Source organism: Lepisma saccharinum, chromosome 6 (assembly GCF_977018435.1).
Source record: "Lepisma saccharinum chromosome 6, izLepSacc3.1, whole genome shotgun sequence".
NCBI lineage: Eukaryota > Metazoa > Arthropoda > Insecta > Zygentoma > Lepismatidae > Lepisma > Lepisma saccharinum.
In genome coordinates, this window is record NC_139234.1 from 86,084,936 (window position 1) to 86,112,532 (window position 27,597).

The following is a 27,597-nucleotide window of genomic DNA, read 5'->3' on the forward strand; positions in this document are numbered from 1 at the left end:
GGTAAGAGTTAAGTAGGAAGACCAAGACGAAGATGGAGAGGGATAATGTTGAGATGGACCTAAAGAAAATTCGTAGGGATGGAAAAGAGTATATAGATCTTGCTCAGGATAGGGACAGAAAGTGTTGGGCCTGTGTTGCTGCAGCCATGAACCTTCGGGTTCAAGAGGCTAGATAACAGTGGGCAAGAAATTTTAACTATTTCTCTACTAATTGAAAAGAAAATGTGATGCTTATAGGATTTGTTCCGCTGATTTCAAATGTGTTTACTGTTTTTCTCTATTGGGCTCAGAATTTTTTTTAAACACATTTTTTTGTTAGTTAGTTTGGAATATAAACTTAAACTTCGTTTTGCGTGTTCATTGTATTCTCAGTATGGAATAATTGCGGTGTGCATGTGTGTTGGAATGTGTTCGCGGCGTTACTTTTTTCCAATACATTAAAATTATTGTAAAATGTAGCGTTTTTGCGCAAGTGCACAGAGCGAAAATATGAAACATATTCACCATGTTCATTTCAAGCAACATAAATAAACAAAATAGAATAACAGAGGAAGGAGCGTTAGTCCATTCCAATAACACGAGACATTACGTTCGACAATGTTCATCTCTGGCATACATCTGGATGGCATACAAGCCACAGAATTGCTGTGTTATTTGGGTTGCCTATACACAAGGCGCTTAGGGTGGTTCAGGCATCCATTTGTGTCAATTCTCTTTCAATAGAATCGTTACATACAGAAACTTATTGACTGATTGATTGAATTATGTTATTTAAGTCGCATTTCTGTCAATTTTGGTTAATCGCGATGATGAGGATGAGTGATGAAATGATGAAATTGAAAAGAAGCTCTCAAAGAACACCCATACCCAGATCGGGATTCGAACCTAGGACCCCTGACGTTGTAGCATCCTGTGCTTACCTCTCCACCACTGAGTTCGTTAGTACAGAAGTATCCAAGCCTGTAAAACACAATTGGTTGTCTGCCATTTATATTAAGTCTGAGGTATACCGAGCAATTTCTGCTGTGCAACTGGCGATGAACGTGTCTCTTCACAAATTTCTCGTTTCTTAATTTTAAATAGTGTTCTCGTATGGTTATTGCTGAATGAGCTTATATAAAAGATTATCATGAAGATGGATATTGTTAAGATCTTAACTAATAACATACGTTAACCAGGAAAACGTTAAGGATTGTAGTCAAGCAGGCTAAATACCACATTTTAATCTTACTATGTTTACTGAACTATACAACTGGAAAACGTACACAAATCCTTGTTAAAGGCACGGCATAACTTCGATGAGGAACACTATTTGTTACTTCTTTAGCTATTTTGCCATCTGTTTAAGTTCTGTACGTGAATTCAGAGAAGTATCCATACACACAGCATATAAAAGTTAATAAAAGTTAATAAGGTCACGATTCCCTACCAGAGAACTCATAAATATTCTTGGAATGTTACAATTTATCAGATACTTTCCATCTCAACACTGAATTCCCGTGTTTAGAATCCTTGCGTGGACATGTGTGTTATTTGTAACTGTTTTCCATAACTTTCATCGTATGATCTGTCATCCATCATGGTCGCGATTAGCCTAAAGTGGCAGAAATACGAAGTTACATAACAAAAAATATAATAGAAATACATTGCAGATATATAATTGTGATGAATTGGTGACTTGAGAATATATCTTTCTATCCAATGTAAAATTATAATATAATGTTTAAGTCTGAGCAATATTAGGGGTGTGGGCCTCCCAGATGGCGAAGCGGTACCATCCTCGCCTTGTAATCAAGGGGTCCGGGGTTCGATTCCCGGTGGAGGCACATAGTGGTTCGGATCCCACCTTAAACTGTAGGTCCAGTCCCAATTATCCTTACTGTGCATAAAGTGGACTTAAAACACCAAATCAAACAAACAATATTAGAGATATCAGAAGTGGTACAAATGAGAGTAATAGTTTATTAAAAACGGTTTTTTAATTACATGTAAGTTGAACAACATGGAATATTTTTTCATGTGCTGGCAAATATTAGATATATTATGTTAATTGGAGTCTTAAAAAACATGAACATTCGTCTCCATATTGTTGTAACACTGCATGACGTGTGTAGTTTCAAGGTCAATAACTACAGTTGGAGTGAGACCGTTTTAATATTTTATATTATTTCCCAAATAAGGAAGTTAAGGTGCTACAAAATTTATGAAACAATTCAAAAGATCTACAGACCTTCACGTTGCATTTGTTTCTTGCAGAAGCATGTTGCATTTTCACAAATGAATGCAGAGACAGCTACACTCAATCCCACACATAGTATATAAAAAGTCGATTGCAGATGATACAACGATAGACGAACATTTTCCTCTCCACTGTCAATTGTTCTCTTCGATCCATGTAAAAGTGTCCTCACTAATTTATCTTTGAGACCTGATTCTACCAACCTTGTAAGAATATCATTAAAGTTTTCAACATATGGCGATCTCTTTGATACCACGTGCGATGCCATGATTATACCTACGTTCTCGTATGCAATGTGGAACAGAGGCAGTCCTTGGGGTGACGAATACTGGTGGATGAGTGTGGAGGCTAAATTGCGACCGAGAAAACCTACAGCATCTCTCTTGTATGCTACACGAATCATCACTTGGTCGAAAGTATCCACTCCCCCTGCGTTCAAAGCCAAAACCTTTGTTCTGTTGTCCTGAAACATTTTGAACTGGGCTAAGAACGGCAAAGTTGCAAGTACCTTCAGACCAGAGTTCACGATGCCGTTTATGGTATCTAAGTCACTGTAGTACTCGGGAATTATCATGTATCGTACTAAAGACCCCTGATACAATGTATTTAGGATAAGGAAATATGCGATTGAGAACATGAATACTGCTTTCAAACCTTTCTTGTCAGGGACTTTGTTAACGCACATTTGTAATGCGAGGGATACAATGGTTATCACAGATGAAGAAAAAGCAGGAATGTCACCTTTGGCGAAAACAAGATGTTGTACAAAACGATTGGCTGTCAGAAGAAACAAAAACATTCCAAAACTTGCCATCCACACAGGGATGCTGAATGGAAGAAAAAGACACATCCATTGCGGGATCCGATCTGCGCTTGGAACGATGAAAATGAAGTTATCAAAGTAAGAAATTGTGAGAAATTGAAGATCTTGGAAACGGTCTAAGTTTAGGAAAGCTATTTTCTCTGTTATGTCCGCATACAAATCGAATACCTCTCCAAAAGATCCACCCCAGGTTCCGTTGGGGAATTTAACATTCTGCAATCTATTTTCGTTCTTCTTAACATAAACAGGCGTGAAATTCATCTTCTGTATTATAGTGTGCAGCAAGAGCTCTGAAACGGGGTCCATGGCGACTTTTGGGCAGATACTCACCAGCAGAGGATATCGGTGGACGTTCTTAGTTTTCTCTTTCAAGGATGTTGAAGAACCCGAAGATGTTTCCTCAATTTTTTGAAAAGAGAAATTACTTGAGCTGCCTTCTGAGAACGGATTGTACGACACACTTTTTAAACAAATATTCCACTTTAAGTGTTCGGAACAGTTGTTGTCGTTTACCAATATTTCAACGTCAATGATTTTTTTCTTCCAAAAGTCGTGTAATATGGGGACAAGTTGGCTCCTATTCTGCACGTTTTCCCTAATAAAAATGACATATTTCCCCCTATTTATTATGCTAGTTGTTCTAAATATTTCCAGCAAGAGTTGGGAAAGTTGTTCTCTATTCTCTGTGAGTATCAAAATGCAACTGCTTCCTCCTATGTAGTTAGTAACAGGGATAGGATTGGCACTTTGTCTACAGCACCTGATTGTTTGAATGAGATGAAGATTTTGTTGCGAAAATGTTTTGTGAAGATAGCTCATGTCGAAATCTATATAGGAAGGGGATATAGTGACAATTGGACGTATTTCTGTTTTCAAATACCTGGAACAAATGTTTTGCATAGCTACAAAGTAATTTATATCCATTACGTTGTAATGAACTATTTGTTGGTGATGCACACGTGAAAAACACTGCAGCAAAAGCTGTATTGTAAATATAAATATCTGAAGACAACTCGACGATAACGTCATGATTGAAATTCTATGCAATTGTGTCAAGCTTGGTCAATAGATCTGAAAATAAATAAAGAAAATAATAATTAATGACAATATAAAGCAATTTTCTCTCTGTTTACATTCTTAAAGAACCAATACAAGCATTGAAACAATTTCATTCAACTCTGATTGACTCATGATCCTTTTATTGATTGATTGATTGAATTTGATTATTTTACATTGTTTTTCTGCCACTTTAGGCTAATCGCGAAGATGAGGATGAGTGATGATACAATGAAATTGACCAAGAGACACAAGCACCCATGCCCAGGCAGGGATTCGAACCCGAGACCACTGCCGTCGTACCGCACTGTGCTAACCACTCTGCCACGGATACCGGAATATTCTCGTGAAAAGCAAGAAAACATCATAATTTAATTCTTTAAGTTTTCTTTTTAAGAAATTGTGTAATCTTGTCACCATCTTAGAATTATCACGTATCCGTCTCTTCTCAATATTCGAGACTTGCTAAGATATGGCCGAGAAAAAGTGAAAGCTCTCTAAAGTCCACATGAGAACGACACTCTTAGTGTCCTAGAGACTTCGATATAAGATTTTGAAAAAATGCATCTAAATCAATTTTGCTTTGATATCGGACTTTTTAGCTGATTTTTTATAACTACGTCACAAATATTTATAGTAATCAAGGATCAATCTATTTGGGGTAATTGTGAGCCCGTGTTTCAGGTTGATAGCGCGAAACTAGGCGGCAAATAAAACAAACGTTGGCTTTCATTGTTTGTCGCAATGACCTCTAAACGCTGTGAATGCGTGTGCGGTGATAAGCTGTATTTTTTGTTTATAATGTGTATTTCGAGATTAAATGCGAGCCTTTTGAGAAAATATTTTAGATGGGTCGAAATTCACTTTGGACATTTGTAAACGTATACAATAAGTTTAATACCATTAAAAATCAAAGCCTTGCTGAATATTATCGACTTTTTTAAATGCTTAATGACGTAGAAATGGTAAAGATAATTCTCATGAGCTATGAAATTGGTCCAGTGTCTTTAGGATGTAAATTACATAAATTGTTAAATATTTGCTGTTACTTGTGTCAGAAACCTACTTTTATTGTAATTCTAAAACTTAAAGTAAATCATTGAAGCTTTCTAATTCAATTTAGTTTTAAGGTAGCTCCATCGAACAGAAACCATAATTTATGTAATTTTATGGTCTTTCATTTTGATTATCTTCACTTTTGTGTACAATTCGCCGTTTTCGAGATATTATATGTTTTTCTATATTTTCAAGGTAAAGTTTTGGTGTCATTTTTTTCAAGATGATGGAGAACCTATAGCTCAGAGAGTGATAAACTCTTCAAAATAGGATTCATCATATTTTTTTTACTGTAGAGGCAGTTGGTCTTATTTCTGTTGCAATTAGTTTCCTAGACGACATTATTTTACTAGACTGTAAGGTGTTTCACTCAATGTAACATATACTACTGTCAGATTTTGTTTATTCCTCTCCCCAAAGTCATCCGAAAATGAAACTTACACCAAACGGAGATTACATTTAACTGTATAACATACCTTATTCCAACCAAAATTGAAGATATACTTTTTTAGGTATTGAAGGTCAAAGATCACATCATGTGACCTTATGATGAAATTTTCAATATGTTCATATGAGACGTTTCTTCACGATACCTATTCTTCCTTAGCTTCAAAGCAAACCGACGATGAAATTTATACCATAATTATAAGAAAAGGTTTGGTTTTTTTGTTGACCTTGTGAGCACAAATTTAACAATTCTTATGAAGTTGGCAACCCTCCTGTAAGAACACCGTGTATCAATGAGAGCTACAAAATTACACATGTAAGTTACTTAATGTCCTCTACCATTCTACCAAATTTTATGATAATCTGAGATGGTCGGGTCGAAAAGTTCTTCTTTTGTGGTAATTTGGCATGGAATGACCCGATAACTAATCAGTCAAGGTTGGACAGTTTTAAACTCAAAGCAGAAAACGTTCTTGTATTTTAAATGCATTTCTGTTCTCCTCGTAGTAAATATATGTGATGTGTGTCGTGAAAAGGGTGGGTGGGAGAAAAGAATATGCTGTACCTTCGCCTCCTGCATAAAAATATTATTAGAGCTAATATTAACAGACAAGATTGTCCAAAGCGTGCTACGTCACAGGTTATCTATGAAGCAAAAAGTTTATCAGCAAATGAAGTAATGAATTAGAGTGATCTAGACACCGTCAGTTTATTTACTAGAAATATCATCTATTATGAGTTTTTTTACCCTGCTATTGAAGCCAGAAGGGAAGAAAATCTTTATTTGCAATAAGGGCAATGAAGATATACAGTGTTCGGCTAATGCAAGTGTGTTTAACATGTAATTTTAATTGACCTTCTTGTATTCTACAAGTGAATGGTATTAAATAGAGAGTACATCTTACATTCATGATAATTTCATTTATATTTTGAAAAGAAATACATTTGATATTCTCTGTACTTGCTCTCAATTGAGCCTTGCTTTAGCAATACAGAGCATAATTTATAAACAAATTTCTTATCTCTTTAATTATTATTAGCAATCCTTTACATACCTCGAATATACAGAAATTACTTGTCTTCCGGCAAAGAACAAATAAAGCATTATTACTCTGCTCATGTTACACCATCTTCATAAAGTGCATAACTTTCTACGTGCCATTTACAAGTGACATGTCATGCCATGTTCTTATTACTACCTGGATAACAAATAATGAGTATAGATCAATTCCTGCATTGTTACCTAGTTTCAGATAAATGTGTTCGATAGCTAAAATTCCCCTGCGATATTTAAGTGCAGTTAAGTGAATTAATGTTTTATCTAAATGCACAGGCTCATTGTTGTTATTTTCTTTCATACGAATTGCTGTCTTGCGTGTTCGTCACGCGATTAACGTACTGCCAACAAATCCTTTTAGTACATGACGTTGTTATCCTTGAAACGTTGTACAGGGTGTCAGCAAAGTCTCTCCCTGATTACAAACCTTTGTACCTTCTGAAGTTTTTAAGATAGAGAAATGAACGTTATGGTAAAGTGTGGAAATACTCACCAACTTTATTTCGCTTTAGGTCCCATTGATGTGAAACACGAACTGTGCCTTGGGAGTAAAAAAAATGTGTTCAAATGCGTAAAAAGCGCGGTGTGTGATATGATATCAGAAGACACGTTCACAAAAACTGAAATTTCGGAAGGACACTACCTGATATCAAAAGCATAAAGTTCTACAAGGGTCGTTCAAGGTTGACCGAGACTATAATTTCTAGGGAAAATTGGTGAGTCCTACAAAACTATGCGACTTTTACAAAGGAATCCCGCTGAGCATTCACGCACTACTGACAACATTGTTTCAGTTCCCTGAGTCATTTGGCGTAGAAGGAAGTTGACTGCGTCGTAGACTCTGCAAGATATATTTTGTCAGTGCTTCAATTTCTTCCCTCTCATATACTCTTAAAGCATCTCAAACACATCTGACAATTATCAGATTTACTGAGGGCTAAATGCGGAGTGTAAGAGAATGGAGCAAAACCCTTTCGGATTGTTGTTGCTGTCATGTGGGGCTGTGCATTGCCATGTTGAAGAATGATATTAGCAGACAACATCCCCGACCTTTTCTTGCGAAAGTCATTACGGCACCCTTCATCAATGTTCAGGAATACTGGGAATTAATCTCCAAAAAATCCACATAAAGAAGACCTTGCATGTTCCAATCGGACAAATGTGTTCACGCGGTTCATTCTTCAGCAACTAACGTTCCTCGCCAAACTGTTAACACCATTCGTAGACTCTTCCCCTTGACATTGTTTGTTTCCCAAACTGTGCTTGCAAACGTCTCAAAATGTCAGCTGGTTCAGGTTCTCCTTCACAAGGAATTTGATCATACACAGCTAGAGACACACTACTTGCCGCCATTTTTGCTAACACTACTGCGCATGCACCAACTACATATGGGCGAACGCCCAATACTCGCGAACGATGAAGGTACTTCCTCTGGCAGTTCTATTGTTCTCCACTTTTTATATATTTTTTAGAAGTCCAAAATATCATTCCTTCGTGATTCACGTGAGTTGCAACTTCCTAAGAGTACTGCGCACAAATATTTGCATAAACGTTTGCTCTTCTATGTGTATAAGGACAATTAATAGAATACAGATAAAAATTCTTGAAACTAGCGCCAAAATCTGTGTGTGAGATTTTAGGCGAATTAGAGAATATAAAGTGGCTTTAATAACTACTTTTGTTTTCTTCCTTGGAGTCCCCAGGGATCGCACATCCTGCTTCTGTAGGATGATAGACCATGGGAGACATCTATCTAACGTCTGTTACATTTTTTTAAGCCACGTGACAATTAACATTTCTTCTCTATTGAAGTACAGTACCAGTATATGGTGTTCGAAATTATAGAACAGTAGCATGTATGTATAAATGTAATGGGAAGAAATATTTTTTTTCATAATCTAATAACTCAATATAATGTCACTAAGAATAATTGAATGTGTTTGTTTTTTTCTGTTCTGTAGAAAATATCTAACATTGTACTATATTATGTTACTGCAGAGATTTATGTCCTTGTCAAACATGTATCTTTTTTATATTTGTTTTTTTTTCTTCTTTTATTTTGTGGCATTTGAGTTTGAGTTTTTTGGCATTTGTTTTAAATCCACTTTATACACAGATAGGCTAATCGGAACTAGACATAGAGTGTACACTAGATTCCAAGCCATTGTGTAATGTGCCCCTACTAGGTATCGAATTCTGAATCCCTTTGATTACAAGGCAACAACGTTACGGTTACGCTATCGGAAGGCCCTTGTGATATTTCATTACGGGTGTAAGGGTAAACGTGCTGTACCTTAGAATTCTTTTGTGCACCGCACTTTAAATACAGTTTGCAATAAATAAATAAATAAATTATAAATATGATCTTATTTCTCATCCAATGTCGCTGTTGGGAAATGGTTGGTCATTCAAATAGAAGCAACTCTGCGCCATCATAAATTATCTTAGATCTTCCTAAGGAGGCTAAAAAATGCATGTGAATGATTTCAGTGAACAAGAATGTGACTAAGATCATTTTACTATTTTGATATGTGATTAAATATCATCTAATATAAAACGAAATATATGTTTATGTTGGAATGGCTTTCTCAAAAATTCTAGAGGAGACACTCACTAACTGGAGTCACTGTGTAACTAAGCTGTGTAAAAAAGGGCCCATCTCATTGTAATCACTCTCAATCTCAACTGCTTAAAGCAGGATCTACCGTATACAGAGTGCCAGTGAAAGTAAGCTGTTGTCCCAGTCCATTCTTCTAGGAAATTATTTTTACGAATTCAAACCAGAACTTAGATCTTTTCAATTTTATTTTTAACAATGCCAGAAAATAGAATTCTAATAGACAACAAGTTAATATTTCCCTTTCCTTTTATATCAAATTCAAATAAATTTATATCCTACAACTGAATTGATTGATTTGGTGTTTTAAGTCCACTTTATGCACAGTAAGGCTAATCGGGACTGGACCTACAGTTTAAAGTGGGATCCGAACCACTTGTGTCTCCACCGGGTATCGAACCCGGGACCCCTTGATTACAAGGCGACGACGCTACCACTGCGCCATCGGGGAGGCCTACAACTTAATTGATTAATAATTGGGGGACAATACGTGAGTAGTGCTCGCGGCCATACGACCGAGAATTATAGATTAGGTTCCTGGATACTGAAACTAATAATAATCTAATTATCAATTGAAAATAACAAACGTAATATTGAACAAGAAAATAAATATATATCTAAAGAATGAAAAGGAACCACAATCTACTTACATCCCCCATCGCATAGCCACACTCACCATTCACGTGTACAGTAAGAGTCACTCCACTCTTTCCCCCTTAACGGATGCCTCACGACTGAGAAAGCTTGATTTTTCCTCGTGGCTCTGATCATGCTAGCCAATCAAAGTGAGGCAAGACGTCATACAATGATACCAACTCACTTTGTGGGCAGAGGGTTATAACATCCCCTCTCCCTAGTGTATAACAAACCTTAACCTCTGAACACAAACATCTTCAACAACTTACAAATCAATTACATTTAACAAATTACATTCATCATATTTTCATAGAAGTTGCTCTGGTTTATCCAGAATTTCAGGAATCATTACTACGAATTTCATTTTAAGTTGAAGGGTTGTCGACACAGGTTCCGCAGTAAAATCCTGTAAAATAAAAACTGAACCAGAAACTTGAAATTTTATGACATACATTTATTTTAGGTGCACCCTGTATATACTCTTTTACAATGATTTTCAATATGTTGAATTTTTACGTACACACTCTCACAATTATCAAACACGTAACATTATCTTTAGTATTACAAGACATTAAAAAAAATACAAAGAAAGGGATTAGTCTAATAAACAATGAATATTCGGTGCATATAATATGTTTAATTCCAACATTGTACAAAAACGATGTGAAATATTGCGAGACAAAGTAAGAGGCATTGTCACTAACCACTTCCATGCACAAACCGCTGTTCATAAACAACTCGTAAAGCTTATCATCTATTACTCTGGAGTTCAAAACTCTTAACCCTTACAAATGAACAAATTTGGTTGCAGCATCAACTATTAATAAAAGATATTTACAATTCTTAGACCGTGGTAATGGTCCCACAATATCTACATGATATCTTTGGGTGGATATCGTGATTACACGCGAACATAAAATGTTAACAGGATTCTCATTTCGTTCTTTAGCTTTCTGAAACAAGTCGCAGGTTTGACAGAACTCTAACCATGGACTTCATATTGTCCCAAGTAAAATGTTTCTGTACTCCTTTCAAGGTTTTAAACCAACCACAATGTGCTCCACCATAAATATTGTTGTGAAAATACTTAATCAAGGATTTTTGAGTGTTACTAGGTACACAAATCCTATAAGGCATCCCCGATACTTTTTTTTTTTTTTTTTTACAAAACATCCTTGACCATTTTATAATCTTTATTTTGTCGAATATTATCTATTAAAGGTTTCAAGATTTTCTCTTTGTATTGTTCGTCAGACTGTAGCGATTTTCTGCAATTCACATTGCAAAATCTTACAACGTCCAACTCGTTGTGTTGGAAATTGCTCCGCTCAGAATAGCGATAAAAAACAACTATCACTTAATTCCCTGATCTTCCGCCAGATGGCACCACTGACTATTTGCGAAATATTTCGTTGGAATCACGCCATCTGCAGCTCGGAAGTTACAGGAAGTGAAGGCAGTGTGTATGTAAGTGCGTGAGTTCAGAACAGTTTGTGTCTTGTGCCTGGTATCGGCAATACACGTAATTGACTCGCTCCGCCGCATAAATGTCTCTCGGGATACGTAGTTTGGACTTTGTCGTTTTAATAAACTCGCGATGAATTGCCGAGATTTGTTAAACATTAATCAAGACGTAGCTACGTTTTCAAATATGGTGACGGTTGCAGAATTGAAGCATAGGAAGGAACACGGCATTTGACAATTTGTATCCAGCCAGTGACATGGAAAATGGGAGAGTGAGGTATAGACTGGGACAATTTTCGAAAATTCTGACTGTAGGAAGCATTTTTGAGGAAAAGCGGGCAAACAATATTTTCTGAATGTATTTGATGTGCTGATTACGAATATTTTGTTTGCCACTCTCGATATTGGTGTTATATGCTTCAAATCGCTAAAAAACAAAATGGCGGCCATACGAAATGAGTTCCTATTAACTTTTGATTTAGCAGAAACAAAATAGTGATCTTGGTGTCAAACTTTATGTTTTTGGGTATGCTGAATCCAAATATTATGTTTTCTAATCTGAAATTTTAAGCTATGTGCTCCAAATCGATAAAAAAAATGGCGGCCATACGAAATGAGTTCCAAATAACTTTTGAAGGAGCAGAAAGAAAATAGTGATCTTGGTGTCAAACATTATGTTTTTGGGTATGCTGAATCCAAATATTATGTTTTCTAATATGAAATTTTAAGCTATGTGCTCCAAATCGCTAAGAAAAAACAAAATGGCGGCAATACGAAATGAGGTCCTAATAACTTTTGAAGGAGCAGAAAGAAAATAGTGATCTTGGTGTCAAACATTATGTTTTTTGGTATGCTGAATCCAAATATTATGTTTCCTAATCTGAAATTTTAAGCTATGTGCTCCAAATCGCTAAAAAACAAAATGGCGGCCATACGAAATGAGTTCCTATTAACTTTTGAAGGAGCAGAAAGAAAATAGTGATCTTGGTGTCAAACATTATGTTTTTGGGTATGCTGAATCCAAATATTATGCTTTCTAATCTGAAATTTTAAGCTATGTGCTCCAAATCGCTAGAAAACAAAATGGCGGCTACGTGCATCCATGCAATGTTTCGTATCCGTACTTTTGAACTAGGAATAAAATAGTGTAACAATAGGTTTTTAATACAGAAAAAGTATAGAACATTTCTGAAGTAAAGATGCAAAATAATAATATTATTCAAAGTATAAGTCCATATTGAAATATTAACAGTAGCAGTGTATGATAAATCCGCACGTTATTCTTATTCAACTTATTTTGCCTGCAAAATTAGTATAACATTTTTCTAGTCACGGATATTCATGCACTCCTTAGTGCCAGTATCTGCACATTTGCAAGCTGCAGTACATACAAACTGGCGTTTCCTGCAGGAACATGTAGCGGATATACAACCACCCAAACATCCACAGGTGTCAATGTCGTAGCAGGGTTGTGGAATTGGTGGCAACGATTGAAGTTTTGGGACGAGATGTCCATGAACCATTTTTCATCCCAAGATGAACACAGGTTTTGGTATGACCGACTGCCTCCACACCATGGCTTGATAGTGGACCCGTTGTACATGCAACCGTAGAGCATCGGTAGTGGGGGGGAAGGGGATCAGTGCTTGTGGTTTTTTTCGTTTGCTGAACAGCTTTACTCTGGCTTCATCACAGCTGCTTGCATCCGAACTTGCATATGAACTTCTGTGCCTTGTGTCCTGTTTCTTGTTTCAATTCGTCAACACCAAGATTTAGTAGTGTTAAATATTTTCCATGCTGTCTTCTTACTGATCCCAGCAATGTAGGATACTGTGTCGCATCCTGTTATGGCGTGGAATGGGATGAGAGTTTCGAAGACAGGATCCGTAAATGAAAGCTTCTGCCTGACTTCATGTACTGGAATCGCAACCACAATTTCGTACATCTAATCTACCTATTGCACTAATACACCTGCATCACGTGCTGAGACAACAATGTTATCAGCACCAGAATTAAGACAGTGAACTACAATGCGCGTGTCCGCCTCTTCGTGGTTTGCCTGCAATCCTTCAATAGACAAATCACGATTGTTTGTTCGCACGTCATCCTCCTTGTGAAATCCACCGGAAACCACAAATATTTTGTCTTCAGGAGCATTGTTGATCAAATGATTAGAGAGAAAACAGGCTAAATCTTTTTTATTCTCTGAGTTAGCAAGAAAGTCACTGAATTTGTTGGAGATTGGCAAGGATCCATTTTCTATTACTCTCCTTACTAAATTAGCATGTTTCAAGCGCCTATCCCATGTTCCAGCCTTGATTGAAGTTGCGTTATACCGATCAAAGGTGACATCAATCCTCTTAAAGCTTCTTCCCATAGAAACAACAACGTTAAGAAATGCATCTGCCAGTTGACCAAAGTTTAAAAACTCCTGCAGGCTTTCCAAGTGCAACAACTAATGCTTGACCATCTATTATAAGGCATGACGCAGACGGAATTGATATATCAGGTGGACAAATTACATCCTTGGTCATCACATCAGCTAGAATGGCTTTGTTTCCTGTTCTCAGACTTCTGTTTGTGTTGGCAAGAGAGATTGGAATTGGCATTAGTTCATGACACAAAATGCGATTTAGATCCACATTACGACCTGCCTCATAGGCAGTTACGAGGCGCTGGAGAATATTCCTGTCAGTTTTGAAAATGGTTTCCTTGCCACTTACTACCAATTTAACTTCATAGAGGGACTTTAAGGTCTTTGCATTTGACTTATGTAGAGGATCACTTAACTTGACTTGTGTGTGACTTTTATAAGGGGGCATCATTCTTTCCTTCACGAAGGTGTCTAGCTTTACCTGGCCCAGTGTTTCGGCTTTGAGGAGAGTATCTTGAATATCTGAAGTAGCTAAATCCTTTGTTTGTGGCAATGTTCTGGAAGAACTGATTAGAAACTTCTGAAGATGATGGCTCACAGGTGCAGGTCTTTTCAAATTTATAAGTGGACCCATGGTTTTATTTTTCTATCATTCTCAAATAAAGTAAAAAAAGAAAATAAGAAATTATAGGTTTAGTAATTTTTGTGGTTCTTTTGTTTAAAAAAGAGGAAAAAAAACAACAACAATTTTCAAAAATGTCAGATTAGAAAACATAATATTCGGATTCAGCATACCAAAAAACATAATGTTTGACACCAAGATCACTATTTTCTTTCTGCTCCTTCAAAAGTTATTTGGAACTCATTTCGTATGTCCGCCATTTTGCTTTTTAGCGATTTGGAGCACATAGCTTAATATTTCAGATTAGAAAACATAATATTTGGATTCAGCATGCCCAAAAACATAATGTTTGACACCAAGATCACTATTTTCTTTCTTCTCCTTCAAAAGTTATTAGGACCTCATTTCGTATTGCCGCCATTTTGTTTTTTAGCAATTTGGAGCACATAACATCAAAATCGAGAGTGGCAAACAAAATATTCGTAATCAGCACATCAATTACATTCAGAAAATGTTGTTTACCCGCTTTTCCTCAAAAATGCTTCCTACACTTTCTACAGCCACATTTCTGAGAATTTGCACTAGGCTAGTACTTCGGTTTCCTACCACGAGGCACGTTCATCAAAGAGTGAAGGAAGTAGTCCACTGTCAGAACCTATAAGTTGCGGCGCATAAAAGGAAGGTAGGAAGTGAAATTGTATTTTTGGTGGATTATAGTGAGTATCAAAAATGCCGATTTTATGCTCGACAAAAAACTACTCGATTTTTCGTAACGTTTGCTTCAAGTGCTAAAAATAGCTATTTTGTTACCGGACAAGTTCTGTTTTACTTCGTGGATATATGTATAAGCGCTTGCTAGAGAGAAACGACTGGATTGAATCCCGTAAAATTGATACCAAAGGCGTAACTTTAGTGAAGCATGTAGTAAAATTAATGTTGTGTCACGTGCGTGCATGGAACCTAGTGCAGTTAAACAATGGACGAAAGTTCGTTATTTCTGTGGAAAAGACTTGTAGCTTTTTTGAACGCGTCACAAATAGTTACCTTAACTAATCGCGACGACGTCACTAAACGACGCAGTTCTCCATTCCCCCCCTTTTTGGGATTCCACCAATTACTGGCGAATATGGCAAAGTAGTTAAACTATTTGGTTTTTGAATGAGCATCTAGGAGGGCACCTTGTACAAAATTAATGCGAAATTGTTGCAATTTCTTGGTATGGTTTTTGACTGTTTATGCGCCTAAGATAATGTTGACTGTATTTTAAAATATTGAAATCATTGGATTTAATCTTCGTCTTTAAAAATGATTAAAACATAGATACTAAAGTAAGATAACAAAATTGTAGATTTCGCAAATTTTGCTTGTTTCTAAATTTTGAACATTTCCCTTTTTTTGTGCGTTGAATAGTTGCTCAACATTCTTGAAGTACAAATACAAGTATAGTGACAAATGTGGTACAAAAAATGATTCAAACAAATTGTGTCTAGTCAACGTCGAAAGGGGTGTAATTTGTTGCTTGATTGGAGTTAGCCAATATTATCTTAATGTTATGGAGGAACTTTGTTAACGATTTAATTAACAAAATCTTGTTGTGGTAAATGTAAAAAAGAGTATACTCCTTGTCGTGAACATTTAAATTGTTGAATAAAATGTGTCATTGAATTGTTGAAATTTGTACATCAGTTTTTGACATCATACAAACTAAATTTTCCCTTTATCACTGCGTGGTCAAAATATACCAAAAGAAGAGTGAAATAGGCATTTGTAGTTGCATGTAGTCCTACATTTTGGTGGAGGTGAATACTATTAGATTGCAAATAAGGTTACTGTAACGCATCTTGGAAGTTTTTGCAATACCTCCCTTTTTTGAATTTCAGGATAAATTTCTAGTCGACAACATTCTTGCGTTTACCCCCCTCTATTTCACTAATTGAAATTAGTAATTGTGAAGTTCGTAGCAAACTTTGAGGTGCCGCGAACAACGTGGCAATAACCTCCTCCCCCTAATCGATTTTGTAAGTTCATACCGAGGTGCTAAATACAAACCACGGCCTTTGAGGTAGCATACAAGATCAAGCCCAGTCACGACTTTGAAAATAAAAAAAAAGCACCTTGCAAACTTGAACGTTACAAGACAAAATATTACTATACAAGGGATGAGATCACATTGTTAAATTGAGGTTTACGAGCTCTTCCAAATCATGCGTCTCTGTGTCAAAATTCTAATTATCATACATCCTGGACAATAAATCCGAACATACGTTATTTTTAGCAGGAATATGTTCAATTTCCAAACGAAATTATAACAACTTTTCCAAATAACGAGTATATTTAGAGAACTTTGTTGCCCGCTTGATCATCCAAGCAACACTCATGCTATCTACTTGAATTTTAAATGGCCTAGCTCTCAAGTAATAATGAAACTTATCCAAAGCTAACATTATGCTCCATAATTCAATATCATATATCGTACGATTTTTATCTCGATCTTTCAAACGTTGTGAGTGAAAAAATACAGGACGTAAATTACCAAATTCGTCCTCCTGAAGCAGGATAGCTCCATAGCCTGTCAAACTAACGTCGGTTTGTACAACAAAATCTTTATTCATATCAGGCAATTTAAGTACAACATGTTGTTCAAAAAGAAGTTTAATATGATCCAGAGCGTTTTGTTCTAAAGATCCCCATTTAAAATTTACATTATTTTTCTTTAAGTCATTAAGAGGGGCTACAACTTGATGGAAATTACGTATAAATTTCGCAAAATATTGTAAAAAGACCAATAGTTCCATCAAAGCTCTTAAATTCTTAGGAGGACTGTTATTATGAATAGCTTCTACTCTTTTGGGTCTAGTTGCAAGTTTCTCTGATAAATTTTAAAACCGAAGAAAAATATTTTTGCGAAGATGGGGATGAGTGATGAAATGATGAAATTGATGAATGGACATTCACAAACAACCAAACCTTGACCGGGATTCGAACCCGGGACCCTTGGCGTCGCAGCGTGATGTGCTAACCACTCGGCCACAGGGTCGGGCTAGGTGAAATTGTAACACCATATTTACGTAATATCTGTAGTACAATTTTCAGATGTTTCAAATGATTGGCTTTATCTGGGCTAAAGATGATGAAGTCATCACAATACCAAAATAAAAATTCACCTTTAAAATGACCAAAAAATAATTTGCAAAACTCTCGCTAGAGCACTTGGACCTACGCTTAAACCAAATGGTAAGGTACGATACTGTCACTGTCCCGACTGTGAGTCGAAGGCTGTTACTTTCTTACTTTCTTCATTAATTGGGATTTGATTGAACGCACGTTTAAAATCAAGTACAGAAAAAACTGTGCCCTGACTTATGTTAGACAAACTTTCTTCCAAAACACATGGAGGATAAGCATCAAACATAATATGACGGTTAACCTGGGAATAATTTACAACAAGACGTTTGGTGTTGTTTTTGGAGTCAATCAGGAAACAAGGACTAGCATACGGGCTGTTAGAAGGTTCAATTACATTTTGGGCTAACAAGTCCGATATCATAGCTTCTAGTTCTTTCTCCTTCTCGGCATTCATGGTAGCAGAGAGATTAGTGTGTAATCCATAGCTTTTGGGGTCGCTAAGATGAATGGTTACACTCTTAATGCCGTTCAATTTATTTATTCTTGCTTCTGGAGGTGAAACTAAACATGTTGTTTATAATCAAGTTTTGAGTTAAATTTGTATACTGTACTTATACTTTTAAATACCTGTAAATAAAATTAGTTACATTTTGTAGTATAGTTAGAATTAATTATTTTCCTGTCTAATAGAAGATTGGGATTAAAAAATACCCGGGCAACGCCGGGTAATCAGCTAGTTTATTATAACAATAAATACTTGTGTCATAGTTTGACGTCAAAATTGGCTTTATGCGATTTTCTTATCTGTACTAGTGGTTATTGACTAACCCTAAAATTTCCGTTTTGGTTGCTAGGTGATGTGATTTATTGATTTTATGGTTTTGAAGAAAAAGGCACTAGGGATTTTCATGGTGGTATCGTTTGGATTCTGTGTGATTAGCGTGTTGAATTGTTTGTATTTCTAGTTTGAGATCTAATTAATTGAAGTTTGATTTGAGAATAATAGTTCTAGAGTTACAAGATTAAATCTCTCTATACATTTTACATTTGATATGTGAAAGAGAAAAGCGAAATAAAAATCGCTTGTGATTTCCAAAGATGGCTCAGGATGTGAAGATTAATGAAGAAAATTTAATGCAAGCAATCCAGAGTGATATGAATGTGATTGTACCTGAACAGTTAGCGGAAATGGAAGTTAGTGATAAGACTTATTTCATTTCAAAAGAGGTCGATCTAATGAAGAATGCCCGGAACCTGAAGTGGAGAAAAACCCAAAAAATCCGAAAGTAAGTGCAAGTACAAGGGTTGGTGTTGCTAAATATAGAAATGAGGCATATGATATGTCTTTATATTATGAGGGACATCAAGGCCCATATATCGTGTTGGTGGACAGTACATTACCTGGATCACAGAGCTTGAATACGGTAAAATTAGGTTATAATTTGTGTAAGGAGAAGGTTGATGTTGAATTCGTTAAACAAAGTGGTTTGAAGCAGGCAAAATTGACATTTCGCACAGCATATGATGCAAATAAATTTGCTTAAAATGAATTCATCAAGGAAAAATACCATTTAGAAGCCAGAATTCCTAAAGGTCTTTTAGTGAGAGAAGGATTAATATATGGTGTACCTACCGACATCCCAGTAGCCGAGATAATCGAAGACATTAGAGCTGAAGTTCCAATAATAGATGTAATAAGGATGAAGAAAACTTTTTTCAATGAAGAGGGGGAAGTAAGGCAAGAACCTACTAAACTGATTAGTGTAACATTCCAATCTCAACAGTTACCAAAAGAAGTGAAGTTGTGGAGACAAATATTTGAAGTGAAGCCAAAAGTAAGATCTGTGATTTTATGCAAGAAATGTTTCCGTTTCTCACACACACAAACACAGTGTAAATCCTCTCCCGTGTGTTATAGATGCGGTCAAGCGGAACATGGAATCTGCAATGCCAGTCCTAAATGTATTAATTGCAAAGGAAACCACTTATCTACCGATAAGTCTTGTGTAAGATGGGAACAAGAGAGAGAAATACAAAGGCTGATTGCTTATAACAACATCTCCTATCAAGATGCAAGGAAACAAGTACTTTTTGGAATTGATCCACGAAATGAACAGCTAACATATGCGACCTCTGCTAAAGACTTTCCTAAATTGCTAGAGATAAGAAAGGAATCAATAAACAAGGAAAGCCCTTGCACATCAGAAAGTTCTACTACGATCAGATTAAATTCTGTTACAGATTGGGAAAATAGAAGAAATGACACATATCTGAGTAACCTCTGTTGGAAGAAAGTGCCACCAGAATCTGACCGGTCTTATGAAAGTTTTAAAAAACAACATGGGGAAAATTTTAGACTGCATTCTGCTTCACAATTGAGGAAAACAATTAAACCTGTTTTGATAAAGGACAAAAATAAACACAAGGATCCACAAATTGCGTCAACATCATCAGCAGTGGCTAATTCAAGTGAACCTGTGAGCACGACGTGTTCCTCTAAGGAACAGGATAGAAAATCAGATTCGATTGGACGCCGGACAACAGCGGAGAGTCCTTCTCAGAAAGAATCGCTAGTAAATCTGCTACATCTAATAGCTGCACACTATCATAGTATATTAAATGATTATAATGTGGGAAATAAGGGTGTGGGAATTTTTGTTCATGAAAGTGTACCATTTCAACAAATTCAGTTTAATTCAACACATGATTTATTTTCCAAATATAATGTAGAAGTGGTCGGTATAAAAATTCAGTTAAACAACTTACTTTATAATATTATTAGCTTGTATATTCCATCTCATTATACTTCGCAACAAATACAGAGCTCTCATCTAAATTCTCTTATATCTGGCTTTCAACATCCCTTTATCATAACAGGAGATTTTAATTGTCATAATACATTGTGAGGTGATCATAGAATTGATACTTTGGGAAAGACAGTTGAAGATTGGATGGATTATAATAACTTGACAGTTATAAATGATGGATCTCCAACACATGTTCCACCAAATGGAAATAATATGTCCTCTATTGATCTAACTTTAATATCTGATAATCAGTGTTTTGATTTTGTGTGGGAAATAGACTTTGATTTACGAACTAGTGATCATTTTCCATGTTTCATCACGCTAACATTATCTCAAAAATTTCCAAAATTAATAAAACAAAAAACAATTCGTAAGTGGAGCGTAAAGAGGGCAGATTGGATGAAATATAATTCAGTTTTAGACTTAAAATTTTCAGCTAAAGAATATCAAAACCAATATACTGTACAATATGAAAAATTTGTGGATATAATAACTCAAGTTATGGATTATGCCTGTCCCCGACTAAAACCGCAATATGATCGAAATTTTCTTAAAATAGATTGGTGGAATGAAGAATGTTTTCAAGCAAAAAGGAAGCGAATACAAGCATTGAAACAATTTGTAAGTGCTCCTTCACCTGCAACTTTGATAAATTTGAAACGAACTACTGCAAAATCTAGAAAAGTATATATAAAGGCTTAGAGATTTTCATGGCAAAAATATTGCGAAGAAATAAACCCTAACACAAAATTAGACGTCATATGGCGCAAGTTCAGATCACTTAGAAAAGCACATGTAAGTCGGACTTTACCTTTGTCCACTGAATGGAAAACCGATTTATTAATAAAGTCATTCCTATACCCTTTACATCAGCCTGTGAACCTCCTAATATATTCTACACGTTCTCATCTACATCAAAATACTCAAAGGGGTTCACATCCTCTATCACTGTAAATGAAATTCATGAAATTCTTCAAGGGTCTAAAGATTCTGCTCCTGGCATTGATGGAATTACGTATTCTATGGTACGAAATCTTCCACAGAATGCACTAAGCATGTTATGTAAAATTTTCAATCAAATATTCCTATCGGGTAAAATTCCCGTTGAATGGACCTCTCAAATTATTATACCAATTCTAAAACCAGGGGAAAACCCTTCGTTGGGTCAGTCATATCGCCCAATAGCTCTAAGTTCCGTACTGGCAAAAATTTTCGAGAAGCTTTCATTAAAAAGATTAGAGTGGTTTATGGAAGGTCAAAAGGTATTTTCTCCCAGACAAATGGGATTTCGTAAAGGTTATGGAACCCAGGATGCACTAGTAACATTATCTTCTCATATTTATAGCGTTATTAAAAGAAACCAATCAGTACTTTCAGCCTTTATTGATATTCAAAGTGCATATGACAACGTAGATATTACTGTTCTATTGAGACAACTACAATTACTAAAAGTGCCACATTGTATACTCATAATGACATGGAAATTGTTATCTAAAAGACAACTTTATTTTCATTTTGGTTCAGAAATGGTAGGTCCAATATATATTGGACAAGGACTACCACAGGGAAGTCCTCTTAGCCCATTATTATTTAATGTTTATTTATCAGATATTAAAACAATAATAGATTTCCCATTTCAGTTTCTACAATATGCTGATGATGTATGTATATATTTAGACTCAAAGAATCACTTAAGAGATTTTTCAATGTTTGAATATAAATTAATAGAATTTAACGAATGGTTAAAGCAGAAAAAAATATCAATATCTTTAGAAAAGTCCAAAATAGTAGTATTTAAGCATAAGGGTCTTCAAAATATTTTCAACATTATTCCCAGGAGATTACAAATTCCAATTGTTTCACAAGTAAAATATCTAGGTGTATACTTTGATGCTTCATTATCATGGCAGTATCAAATAAATATGATGAAAAATAGATCCGATAAAATATTTCATTTATTTAAAGCTATGGCGAATACCAAATGGGGAGCACATCCTACCAGCATGCTTATGTTTTATAAGAATTATTATCGAGCAGTATTAGATTATGGATTAATGGTCTTGTGTAATCTTCCAGTAACAAAACTTTCTCCACTAGAAGTCCAGCAACGAAAAGTTCTAAAAAGATGTTTGGGATTAATGAACAGTACTCCTAATGTAGTGGTATATATGTAGTCAGTAGAATGTTCGGTTTCTGTGAGGATAAAGTTAATCGCTATAAAAATGTTATTTAAAATTCAACATTCACCATGTTACAATCCAGTTACCATTGCATTACACAGATCTTTTGCCGAGGGTTAAGAAGAAAATTTTTGAAGAATGGAACTTATGGTGTAATAATTCATTACAAAGTGTTGGTGAAAGTTATCGTCCTTATGTTGATTACACTAGGAAAAAACCTTGGTTTTATAATTGTAAAGGTTCAAGAAATGCAATTGTTTTAATAAATAGACTAAGAAGTGGTCACGCGAGAACATATCATCATTTATTTAAAATACACATTTTGAAATCTCCGAATTGTGACTGTGGTGATTTAAGGGGTGATGCTCAACATATTATTTTGGAATGTCCAATTCACACAGAGAAAAGAAAGACCTTATATAAAACTTTGTCAAAAATTAATGTTCCTTTTCCCATTAATATGACTTCAATGTTGCATGCTCCAGATGTTAGAATTGGATATGTTATACTTGCTTTCTTGAGAAAAGCTGATATAAAATTATAATATATTTTTGTTACTGAATGAGTTAATGTAGTTATATAAAATTGTATTTAAGAGCGTTTATGAACTTTGTGTGTCAAATTTATATAAAAAATGTATCTTATGTACTTATAATGTATGCTGGGCATAAACAGCCACCTGTAAGCTGTAAGTCCAATAAATCTTAGTTGAGTTGAGTTGATTTTATGGTTGATGTAAGTTGATTTAAAGTTTGTGACTTTGTTAGTGTAATCAAGCAAGATTTTGAAAATTAATAGAGCTTTATCTCAAACTAGAATGTTATTTAGTGAGTGCAGATTGTGGTAAATAATATCAGCGGTAGTTTTATGGAGTCCTGACTGAGTATGTTTATGATAGTTTTATAAAGGCCCTGTGCATACCACTTCTGAGGTAGCCTATATAGTCGTCTTATGTTCTCTGAAAAAGTGTGAGAAGACTGGGAACGTAACAAGTTTAAAATTTTCAAGAAAAAATATAAATACATGTAGAATGAATTCCTTAAACTTGGCTGGTATGAATGTAATAGTCACGAAATTTTTAACAGCATTCACTTCCTACCACGATGCATGCATTTCAGTGTTTAGAGTGACGTGGCCTTCGGATTTCGTAACTACCCAAATTCCCTGGAAACAGCGCCAGAGTTCGGATGCAATTGTGAGATCGGGGAACTGGTTGACGACAAATCACCTTTGAGTCAACAATCGACGCCCCAATTTCAGTTCGTTACGCAGTCGAGCTGGTTTGATAAGAAAGCAGTTCTCCACTTGAGAGCAACGCAGAGATACGATCAAACCTCAATAATGTCGAGAGAAGCTCGCTGTCCCAGAAAAATGAATGCAAGTAATGTTTTTCCTCTTGAGACAAATTGTCTCCCAACTCTACTTTCGGAGTTACCCGCTAAATATCGCCACTGCATTGAATGCAAGGTTTGTTGTTGAATCTTGAGACATTTGTAATATCAAAAGGCAATCTTTACAAAATTATCGTTTGCAAAATAAGAAGGTGTTGAGAGTTTCACAATGGTCACAATCGTAGAGTTTGATCTTTGTTTTAAGCCCACTTTTATGCACAGATAGGTTGACTAGGATTGAACCTGCAGTTTAAAATGGAATCCGAATCTCCGTGCAATGTTCCTGATATCGAACCCGGAACTCCTTGACTACAAGGCAACGACGCTATCACTACGCCATCGAGAGGCCCTCACAAACTTAGAGGCCGAGGACAACACGTGCCTTAGTTCACCTGGTACCACCCAGTTCCAGTAGTGGTTATTGGGTGCAAAAACTGGGAGAAAATGATTATCATTAAGAGGCCTTTGTGCGAGCGCAAGAAGTGGATGTAACTGCCCCCCACCCCTCATAGCGGTCACTGCCCATTTCAATTCTATTTTGTCATTTTAAACGACACTTGTAACAATCTTTTAAACAAAAGCAAACGATTTAGAATAAATGTTAATTTACTGTATCTACTTTAAGCCTGCGTGTATTCTATTATGTCAATACTCCCCATCGCTTTCCTTGTCTTGTTTGTTTAAAAGAACGGGAGATTTCGTTGCCTTTCCCTCAAAGATAACATTGTTTAATTAGTTTTAGAGCCTCTCAAAGCTTAGGAATGGTGATTGTTATATTTGCTTCCACAGTTATTCCCTACGGTGCAGTTTTTCATTGTAATGGATAATACAGTGTTTCCACGGTTACCTTCATTCCCCAAGGCAAGATTAAAAACTCGTTGAGAGCAGTCCGCTCCCGGAAGTAAACAAGGTAATTTGTGTCCATATATTAGTCGCGTAGCAGCCTATACATCTTCCATTCATGAATTTCACCCAATTAATATTGTTACTCATGGTCGAGTTGGCGCACAGGGCAGAAAAACGATGCACAGTAAGAAACGTAATCAAGAAATAGAAATAGTTAAAGAACGGAGAAACCGAGAACTCCTATTGCACGTGAGCAAGCTTTCTCCAAGCTTTTCATTAATGATAAAACGTTCAATGCTCCTGCAATACGGAATAATTCACAAACACAACACGCGATACGAGCTATGACGTTTCGCCTTCCTTCTGAAGACCGAATTACATGGAACTGGATTTCCAGTAGGAATGGCCTAGGATTGTCCAGCAGCACGAGCCCTACGCCAGAGCCTCGCTAGTCTGCAAAATTCAGATCAGGGTGTATTACGTGGAAGATACGTTATTCTCTATTTGTACATCTACTCATCTCAAATTTACGAGTACTGCTACCTTTTATTTTCCTGTTTATTTAAAATGAACTAAATCTTCACGAAAATCCTGTGCAACCAATGAAAATAAGGGCCTCCTTGTAAAATGCTTGAAGGGAAAAGTTAAGAATTTTGTCTTTCATGAAGAAACATTGCATGAGATAAGCAACGTGTGGGCTAATGCTACAAAGGATTGAGATAAAACTTAAGACGAACCACCTCACCCTGTTGGCATCGTTGCAGGCATGACACTGCACTCAATATGTACTAATGCATTTAATGTTTTCCGACAGAGAAAGGAATGTCAGTGCCAACAATAAATCTGTGAAAAGTAATTGCAGGATATAATTGTAATATATTGAAGAATAAAAGGTTTAAAGGTCATGAAAGAGCTGTGGTCAGGTCCTTGGGATTCGCTTCATCTTCGAAAATTTTTGGAACAGTTTTGATTGATTGATTTAGTTATTTAAGTCCACTTTATGCACAGTAAGGCTAATTGGGACAGGACCTACAGTTCAAAGTGGGATTGTAACCACTATGTGCCTCTACTAGGTATCGAACCCGGAACTCCTTGATTACAAGGCGGCGACGCTACCACTGCGCCATCGGAGAGGCCTTAGTTCAAGAAATATGGACAAGTACAGGGTTTCTTGAAAAGTCCATGTTTTTTTTTTTTTTTAATCATATCACATTTTAAAGTGAGATGGAAACACACGATGCTTTTCAAGTCTGGCTAGGAACTTAAAGGGTTCTGTTTTTGTATGAATTCGTCATTAGTTGAAACTCCTGGAGCGAAAATTTTAATCGCAGTTATATCGACCATACATTCCTAAATGTTGGCGCACATGTAGGGAGAGTGCGTATGGAGGAATGCAGAGCTACGAACGAAGCATACATGAAAATTACTAAGTGCCCTCCTCCCGAAAAACATACTTCAATGTAAGCTCTTTCATCTTATATCCATATCTAAACTGACTTTGTTGTTTCTTGGCTCTCAAATTTTGTGTGAAACAATGGAGTAATTTGAAGACACCCACTACGTCAATACGTGGAAACGGTAATCTTTAAAACATATCAACATATTTCACATTTTCACAATGTGCAAAACTGTAAATGTCAACAATGGTAACACTACTTTGTCGGTCCAGCTTTGACATGACATTTCGGGTTCATTGTTTCATATCGACATTGTTGACCAAAAGGAACCCGAGTTCTATGAGACGGGCATCATAGGCCTTGTGAAGCTCTGGGATAGATGCCTGAACCGGGGAGAAGACTACGTTGAGAAGTAGTTTATGAAGTATCCTTTCACGTGAGTTCGTTTGTATTCGTCTAATAAAAACCTACTGGACTTTACAGGCTTTGTATTCTCCTTTTCTGATCATCCCTCGTACATACATAAGGAAAAAACACAGCTTTTGTTCGTCTGCACCTCCGACAGGAGCAAGTAGTTTCGGTCATCTCTCGCACGGTTCGACAGGTGCATTCAACATGAATGACTGTCTCCAGATCAAAACTACGACTGAAGATGATTTTTCTACCACTTGGAATGCACTCAGGGAGGGCAAACTTGGTAATCTCCAATTCTCTGCTGGCTCGTCTGCTGCAAATTACGTCAAAATGACAATTCGACATCTCTAATTGGAACTTCCTACTTCTGAAATTGCAAATTACTTACGATCACGCAGATACCCAGTGATAGCAACTCGGCCCCTCATAGATAGGACGCACATTACCTCTTCGAGAACTTCTTCATCGACAGGACAATAGGCTACTAGTCGAAAATTTATTCCACTTGTGTACATTACTATCAAATGTCACGGGGTTCGAAGTAACGAGGACGCTCCACGTCCTACGGATATCTTCCGACTCGATACAGTGCTATATTTTCGGGTCACTATAGAAGAACTTCGACGGCAGCAGATTATAAAATGTCATATGTGTCAACGTTTCGAACATGAACACAATTCTTGAAATGCCCGACCACGTTGCATCAATGCTCTGATGCCCATGCTGTAATCCACTACCCGTACCGATCCCCGGACCGTCAAGCCAAATGTGTCAATTGTTGGGGACCGTATGCAGCAAACTAAAGGGGTTGTCCCCTGTTTCAACGCCTGACGTCGCTGCTGCAGAATCAGACAATAACCTTGGAAAAACGACCACTGACTACTTTTGACCACATTACTACTCCGTCACAAGGGACCAAGATATCCTCGCGGACCTTTGAACTTCTGTGTTCTTTCTTTGTGTTGCCCTTTTTTGTACTAACCAGAATTAGGTTAAGTTTAAATTTAAGCACTCCGATGTTTCTCCCCAATCGACAGTCTCACGA

The 27,597-nt window shown here is 36.3% G+C and overlaps 1 protein-coding gene across 1 annotated transcript in view; it reads left to right on the top strand.

Annotated features, from left to right (window-relative positions):
- The window catches only part of LOC145989488 (ras-related and estrogen-regulated growth inhibitor-like), a 243,262-nt gene that overhangs the window by 95,320 nt on the left and 120,345 nt on the right, over positions 1 to 27,597 (top strand). The gene's annotated exons all lie outside the window — the stretch shown is intronic.